The following is an 8,157-nucleotide window of genomic DNA, read 5'->3' on the forward strand; positions in this document are numbered from 1 at the left end:
TATAGTCATCTTTTAGGCAGTTCAATGAAGCACAGTTTGACTACCGCTTCTCAAATACATATTTTCTCAACTGATGTATAAAATGTTTATAAAAATGTCATATATCCAAGAGAATAATAGATGAGCATCATATATCTACCAGCTAGCTTAAGAAATAGAGCATTATCAGTGCACTTGAAAACTGCTGTACCCTCATGATAGGAAGGAACTGTACCGAACTGTGTGTTCACTGTCCTCTTGCTCTTTTCAGTTTTAAAAATCACATACATATGTATGTGTGTGTGTGTATATATATATATATATATATATATATATATATATTTATAAAGATATTGTTTATATTTGCATGTTTTTCACTTCATAGGGATGGAATAATACTGTGACTTTCTTTATTTCATTAACAGTATATTTCAGAGATCCTTTTATGTCATTGCATGTATTTTATTCATTTTCAGTATTCCATTGTACACATATTTTATAATTTAAGTTTTTCCTATTGATGAGTAAGTGGTTTGTTCTCAGGTTTTGGCATTATAAATGCTGCTGTGAAACATTTTTCTTCTTTATTTACATTTATTTTTAATTAGAGGATAATTGCTTTGTAATATTGTGTTGGTTTCTGACATATATCAACACGAGGCAGCCATAGGTATACCTATGTCTCCTTCCTTGAGTCTCCCTCCCTGAAACATTCTTGTAGATGTTTCTTGTACATGTTCAAGAATTTTTCTAGGGTATGTGTATAGGAGAGGAAGTTACTTGATGATAGAGAATAAGCATATTCAGCTTTTCCAAAGAATTCATATCAGTGTATCAGCAGAGTGTAAAAGTTTTGTTACTCCTCATCTTCACCAACGTTTATTAACAGACTTTTAATTTATTATAAATTTTGTTGTAAAATTCATATCATTATGTTTTTATTTTGTGTTTCTCTGCTTAAAATTGGTTTGCGGCTTTTCTTGTTTCCCCTCCAAACACACAGCTAAAGACTTTTATTGGGAAAAGGAAGTTGACTGAAAAGTGGGCCCCAACATCCTCACTGCCTGACACAGCCAGAGCCTCCTCCACAAAGTCCAGGAAAGAAGGGACCACCCTCAGTAGGCTCAGATGTAGAGGTCAAAGTCAGTCTGTTTGGATTTCTAGAACTGGTGACAAGGAGGATCCGGCTTCCAGCAATAAATCCCATCCTGAAAGTAGCCTTCATGAGGGGAACTGGGCTACCTAGCCCGCGTTTTGCCCCCTTTGCCTCCCCCTCAAGTTCCCAGATGCCTCAGTGTCCAGCCACTGTCTCTCTTGGCAACATTAGCTCTAGACTTCCCTCCAGTAGGGCTTGGGTGCTCATTGGAATCTGGCCAAGCTGTCATCATCCTCTGAGTCTGACAGAGGCTGCTCTCTGATCTTCACCCAATCAATGTTGTCCGGCCAACTGTCTCAGATCTGAGCATCCCAGTTCAAGAAATAGTTGCCATCAGCCTCAAAGTGACCTTCCTCTATCTCCTCCTGCAGCTTGATGAGTATGATCCTCACACCTCCATCACTGGAGAGTGTGGCTTCTTCCTGACCTTCCACATCCTCTGAGGCCAATATGTCATATTTGCTGGACCCTTCATCATCATTCTCCTTCTCATCACTGTCCAAAGAGTGTTTGCCTTCGAAGTGGCTCCCAGGACCCCCTACCCCAGCCACAGGGTCCACTAATTTTTTCTTGGGGACACTGATTTTATCCTCCTAATCCTCATCTCTCACACTTTGGAAGGTAACTTTCCTCTTTGGCATGACTGGACAGAAGGACTGTCCCCAAACTAAGGATCTGGAAAAGATGGGGGAAGAAAGGGAGAGAGGTTTTCTCTAGGGCTGCATCCAGGCCACCTACCCACCACCTGCTTTTCATGTTTTATAAGTGAAAGAAAGTGAAAATCGCTCAGTTGTGTCTGACTGTTTGCAACTCCATGGACTATACAGTCCATAGAATTCTCCAGGCCAAAATACTGGAGTGAGTAGACTTTCCCTTCTCCAGGGGGATCTTACCAACCCAGGGATCGAACCCAGGTCTGTATTGCAGGCGGATTCTTTACCAGCTGAGCCACAAGGGAAGCCCATGTTTTATAGGCCACTTAGAATTCTTCTTTGGTCAAAAACCTGTTCATATCATTGGACCATTTTTCTATTGCACAATTTGTGTTTTCCCTATTTATAGGGATTGTTCATGTCTTTCTGATACTAATTCTTTGCCAGTTACATGACTTAATTTCATCTCCTCTAAGTTTATAAGTTGCTTTTTAACTACTTTGTGGTGTCTTGTGATACACAAGTTCTCAATTTCGATGCTTCAGATTTATCAGTCTTTTCTTTATGATAGGCATTTTACTGATATACTTAGAATGTTTTCTCTAACCTGAGATCCTAAAAAATATTTTCCCTTAAAATTTTTTTTTAAACTTTCACCTTTCAAATGAAACCTTCTTTAATTGATCTGCAACTGATTTTGTATGGTGTGATGTAGGGATTCAGTTTTATTTTTTCATCCATATAAATAGTTGGCCCAGAACCATTTATAAAAGAGTCCATTATTTCCCTTCTGATCTTTAGTGGCTAACTCTGTCATATATCTGGTTTTCATATATGCAAAGTTTTATGTTCTGGATTCTCCATTCCATCGGTCTATTTTCTTATCTCATCCTAGTTAGTGTCACTTTATAAGCTTTTAAGATTTTGGAGAGGGGAGCAAATCTCCTCAGCTTTTCAGGATCATTTTGTCTATTCTTGGCCATTTGCTCTGTGAAGATATTTTAGATTGGTTGGATATTGGAGAGAGGGATGAAGGAGTTATTAAGGAAAAGAAAGGGAGAGAAGGTTTACAAATAAACATTTGCTCATGCTATAGTTATTCTAATGTTATTCTAAAAGCCAACTCTGCTTTTGAAGTCAGATATTTTCAAAGATCAGAAAATCTGCCTGCCTATATTTATTGGCATCACTGTAAATGCTCTGTGTGATGCACAGGGATAATGTCATTTTTATTTCTTCTAAGATTTATTTCTTTGGGATCTCACTGTTTCTTGGGATGCATTGTGATAAACATGGCCTCAGCTGTCTGGCATACTTCTGTTTAAATTCCTGCTCTGCTTCTTACTACCTATGTGACCTTAAGAATAATACTTAATCATTCTGAGACTTAATGTCTTTTTGGTCTGTGGGTGGTAGTGGTAGAGATTATGATGATGATAATAAAATAACTATTATTAACCTACTGTATTAGTTTTATATTGTTGCTATAACAAATTACCAAAAACTTAGTGCCTTAAAACAACACAAATTCAATATGTTATGGTTCTGTAGGTCAAAAGTCTGACAAGGCTCTTGCTGGACTAAAGTTTCCTGAAGGATTCCTTTCTGGAAGCTTTGGGGGGATTCCATTTTCTGCTTACTCAGATTATTGGTAGAATTCATCTCCTTTCAGTTCCTTCTTGGCTATCAGCTGATAGACAATCCAGCTTGTGGAGGTCACCTGCATTTCTTGGCTTGTGGCCTGCTTCCTGCATCTTCAGAGCCATTCAGAGCCAACAGTGGTGGATGTGAGTCCTTACCTTTTGAATCTTTCTTGACTCTTTTTCCATCACAGAGATACAAAAGAGGAGCACAGGAAAAAGACCATGTAATGATCGAGGCAGAGAGTGGAGTGATGCTGCCAAGAAAAGCCAAGAATTGCAGGCCACCACCAGATACTAGGAAGAGGAAAGGAAAGGTTCTTCCCTAGAGCTTTCAGAAAGAGCATGGTCCTGCTAACACCTTAATTTTGCACATCTAGCCTCTAGAACTGTGAGAGTATACATTTCTTTTGTTGTGAGCCACCTAGTTTGTGGAATTTTGTTATGGTAGCCCAGGAAACTAATATAACCACTTACCATGCTTTCTCAAATTTGTTTTTCTTTGAAGTAGCATATGAAAAATGCTCTTGTTAATTTCCAGTGTATAAGACACCTACATTTGAACATATGTCCTAAGGTTCAGGCAGTACCCTAAGAAAGATTTGTTTGGCATAGCCCCTAATAGTAGAATGAAGATCAATAAGTTAAAGTTCTAAGGAAACTGATTTTTAGTTCAATATATAAAATAGAGTTTTCTAACAATTACAATAGTACATGGCCATAAGAGCTACCCTCATCGTCAGACCCCAAACTTTTGGTTGAGGTCGTGGAGTTAGTTTTTCATGAATGTTTTGGATAAAAAATTAATTTTAAATGGAATTAGATGGGAAGAAAAGGATTGGGAGTTTGGGATTAGCAGATGCAAACTATCACATAGAATGGAAAACAATAAGGTCCTACTGTATAGCATAGGGAACTATGTTCAATATCCTGTGATAAACTATATTGGAAAAGAATATGAAAAAGAATATTTATGTATAACTGAGTCACTTTCCTATACAGCTGTACTTCCATAAAATTTTTAAAAATAGAGAATTAGGTATTTTCATGGTAAACAAATTTTTTTTCCATTTTAACATAAAAGTCTGAACTCTTGCTTGCTTATGTAGATGTATATAAGAAAAATACAGAATGCTCTTACCAACATATTTTGTGTGTAATACAAACAGTTGGTTGATCTGGAACAGAACTCAGTTAAGTGATTGTCTATATTATAAGGCTATATCCCGATCAATTGGTAGAATTTTTTTTTGAAAAGCAGTAAGTCATCCCTTTATTGAATGTTCCCTGTGTGGTAGAAGAGCTACAGATGATGCCATCACTGCCCTAGTTGATTTTATACTCTGGCTGAGTTGTGTAGTAGACATTTGCTGGGTGCCTTTACAGGATACATTCTCTTACTAACAAGACTCAAATTTTCCTCGTTATATCCACCCCTGTCCTTCATAGACTATGTGTTTCAGGTTACCTAATGAGGGTGAGTTTTAATTCTTTTGTTTGGAATACTGCTAAGATGTCTGTGTGTCCCTTTGGAGATTAATAAGAAATATGTAGTCTTAATCGTAGCTGGCAACTGTATGATTGCCAAGAGAAGAACCAGTTTTAGGATAAAGCTGACACTGAGGATGTCAGAGCAGAAAGATGTAAGGAAATTGAGTCCTTGAAACATCATTGAAGTATTGGGTCAACCAATATCTGGATGATCCAGTTAAGTGAGAAAATAAATCTACTTTTTGTTTAAGTCAGTTTGCATTGGGTTTTCTGTTTATTCCAGCATAAAATCTTATATAATATGTTCATAAATTAATTGAAGAACAATAAATGACTATATAAAATACACAGTCCAGTGCTAGATATACTAAACCACTAGCAGCATCAGCATCATTCCAGGGAACTTGATAGAAATGCAAATTTTCAGGCCTCAAACTTTCTGATTCAAACTGCAGGTGAGGCTCAGGAATCTTAGTTTTAACAAGCCCTACAGGGGATTCTGAGGTATGCTAAGGTTTGAAAACCACTACCCCAGAAGTTTGGGAAAGGAAGACTTCATGGAGAGGGTGAGAGAGACTAAATATAGCAGCAAGATAGACTTTTGAAAGGAAGACGTATGAACCAGAGTGAATAAAGGCACAGAGGTAGGAATGAATGTTATTTATTGAGCATTATCTGGCTAGTTGTGACTTTAATAAAATAGTGAAGGGTTAAAATTGCCTGGGAAGTAGGGTAGTAGAGAGTTGGTGGCTGACATTGTTTTTATTTTTTGTCCTGTTACTCTCATTTTATCTGAACTCATTAAAAGTTCCTGAGCAATAGAATGAAATGTTGCTACTCTCCATTGCAGGCAGTATATGTTGAGATCAATCTGACTGGACTAGAGCCATAGAAAATTAAGAGCATCATGTCACAACACGAGGATGGTCTAGTCCTACTTGTATTGGTGTCAGGTAGATAGAGAAGCCTCCTTCCTGTATGTCAAAATTTTGTTTGAAGGGAATTACTTTTATCTTGTCAAAATCTGACACAGGGTGACACCAGCAGTAAGAATTTAACCTGCCCTGGCTTTATGAGATTTTGGGTATAATTCTTTGTCTTCTTCCTCCTTCCTTGCCATATTTTGTGGGAGAAGTTTCCACCTTAAACACTGATGTCCTGTCCAAGGTTGTCCACCACCTGCCCATACTGCAGGCTCTGTTTGATAATGTGTGCTCGGATGGAACTGTTTACATTTCACCTTTTCCCTAAAGTACTGTGAGCCATGCATAATGACGCAGCCTGTGGAATTATGGAATGGGAGCTCACTTCGGTTCATAGGGAGTGCTAGAAAATGAGAGAGAAGCATTTTATAGGCTGAAATGCTAACTGCTGCAATAAACCAAACTCTAGATCTTAAAGTCTAAGTCTTTCCCAGACTTGTCTAGACCTAAGTTTATGGTGGTAGTGGTGTGTGTGTGTAAGTGACAGGGGGTGTTGAAGGAGGAGAAGGAAGGGTTTTAACCTAATGATGCAAACACTCTTCCTTATTGACAACTAGCTTTCTGCTAAGGAGCGCCAGAACAGTGAAAAAGCATTTCTAAAGCAAAAGCACTGCTTAGTGTATTCAGGCATTGTTTAATTAGTCTTGCTAATGGGGCTTTATTTTAGAGAGGATTTAATGGTCTCGATATTGAGTGACCTTGGTATGGCAAAGACAGGTGTGTGTCCTGTTTGTAAAATGAAAATAATGGAAGTGGCTTTGGAGTTGAGCCAAAGAACCATCAGCACCAAGCTAAGGTTACTTTACATCTGCTCACTTTGCAGGTCAGATTGAAGGATGCCTGAGACGAGCAATAAATCCTTCCCCTCTGCCACTATCGCAGAACAAGTTAGCCAGTCAATCACTTATTTTTTGTTCAGATAGACTGACCCATCATTTCCCTTGCTTTGGGGGTCTAAAGTTTAATTTTTTTCCCTTTCTTAGGGGATAAAGGAGTGATTGTGGGAAGAAAATGGTCAAATTATGGGCCACTAGTGAATTGTAGGGCGAGATAAGTCATTTTGAACTTACACTGTGCTTGGAGAAGCACCTTGGAGCTATGCTATCTTGTTCCCTGGTGGGACAGTTTCTGCAGGCAGAATTGTTTCCATGGGCACAAGCTGGCAGAGACTTGGATTTCCAATGCTTTTTTTTTTTTTTTGAAAAGGTGGTGCATTAATAGTCTTAACAAAAGACTGATAGTGTAATTGCTGCACATTATCCTAGAGTATCTTACCAGTTTTTGCTAGCTCTGGGCTGTGAGGCTATTTGGGGGATGAATATGTGCATGACTTCCCTTCTGTACTTGGAAGGTTTCAAGCCCTGGTATGTTTCTAATGGACCCTTCTAAATGCTCCACTTCTGGGTTCATTTTTGATTATGAAATGCATCTCTGGCACTCAGTGTGAGTTGTTTGAAGCTAAAGGAAGATATTTAGTTTGACAACCCGAACAGTGTCTGTTGTGAAATGTTTAACATGAGATAAGGCCCTGCTGTAGTCAGCATACCCATGAGACAATCGACAGATATGTAGTAAACATCTACTAATGATTAGACCCTGGGGTCAAAGTGAAGATACAAAGATGTTAAATATCTAAATTATCTGCATACAATTGGTTTAGTGATTTTGTTATTATGTTTATTGTACAAAATTTACTGTTTTTTTTTTTTTTTTTTGGTTGGTTTTCCTGTTGGTGAGTACAAATTACCCTTAGAATACAGTTCTGCCTCTCCACTTTCTCAACAGTGTGCCTTTGGGTAAGTCTTACCCTCTCAGTCTCAGTTAACTGTAAAAAGATAACCCTTGATCTTTGTCAGACATAGAGTTATTGTAAGTGTAGTGAATAGTCCCAGTTGAAGTCTAAGCTGGTATTACTCTACTAATTGGACATCTCTGGGTACATCTGGAAGGACTGTGAGGCACATTTGCCAAGAGTCAGTTCTTATCAAGGACCTCAGAGTCTCTTGGAAAAGAACTCCTAAGGAAAAAAGCTCAGTCACATGAACTTGCCACAGAACGTAGTGCTCAGAAGCCAGAAAAAGGGAAATAGCAGAGTCTTGACAATCAAGACTAAGCAGAAAGACAATTGGTGCACTTTAGTCTAAGCAACAGGCCAGAACAACCTATATTGGAGTTTTAGGGGAAAAAATGTAGGAGATGAAAATCACTTTGGGAGGGCTAAGCAAAGAGCTATGACAAGAAACGAAATGACAGTC

At 38.2% G+C, this 8,157-nt stretch overlaps 1 pseudogene; it reads right to left on the bottom strand.

Moving 5' to 3' along the window:
* Positions 1–366: 366 nt before the first annotated feature.
* Positions 367–1,841, bottom strand: LOC100138618 (CD2 antigen cytoplasmic tail-binding protein 2-like; annotated as a pseudogene).
* Between the last annotated feature and the right edge of the window lie 6,316 nt (positions 1,842–8,157).

This window comes from Bos taurus, chromosome X (genome assembly GCF_002263795.3).
Source record: "Bos taurus isolate L1 Dominette 01449 registration number 42190680 breed Hereford chromosome X, ARS-UCD2.0, whole genome shotgun sequence".
In the NCBI taxonomy this organism is placed as follows: domain Eukaryota; kingdom Metazoa; phylum Chordata; class Mammalia; order Artiodactyla; family Bovidae; genus Bos; species Bos taurus.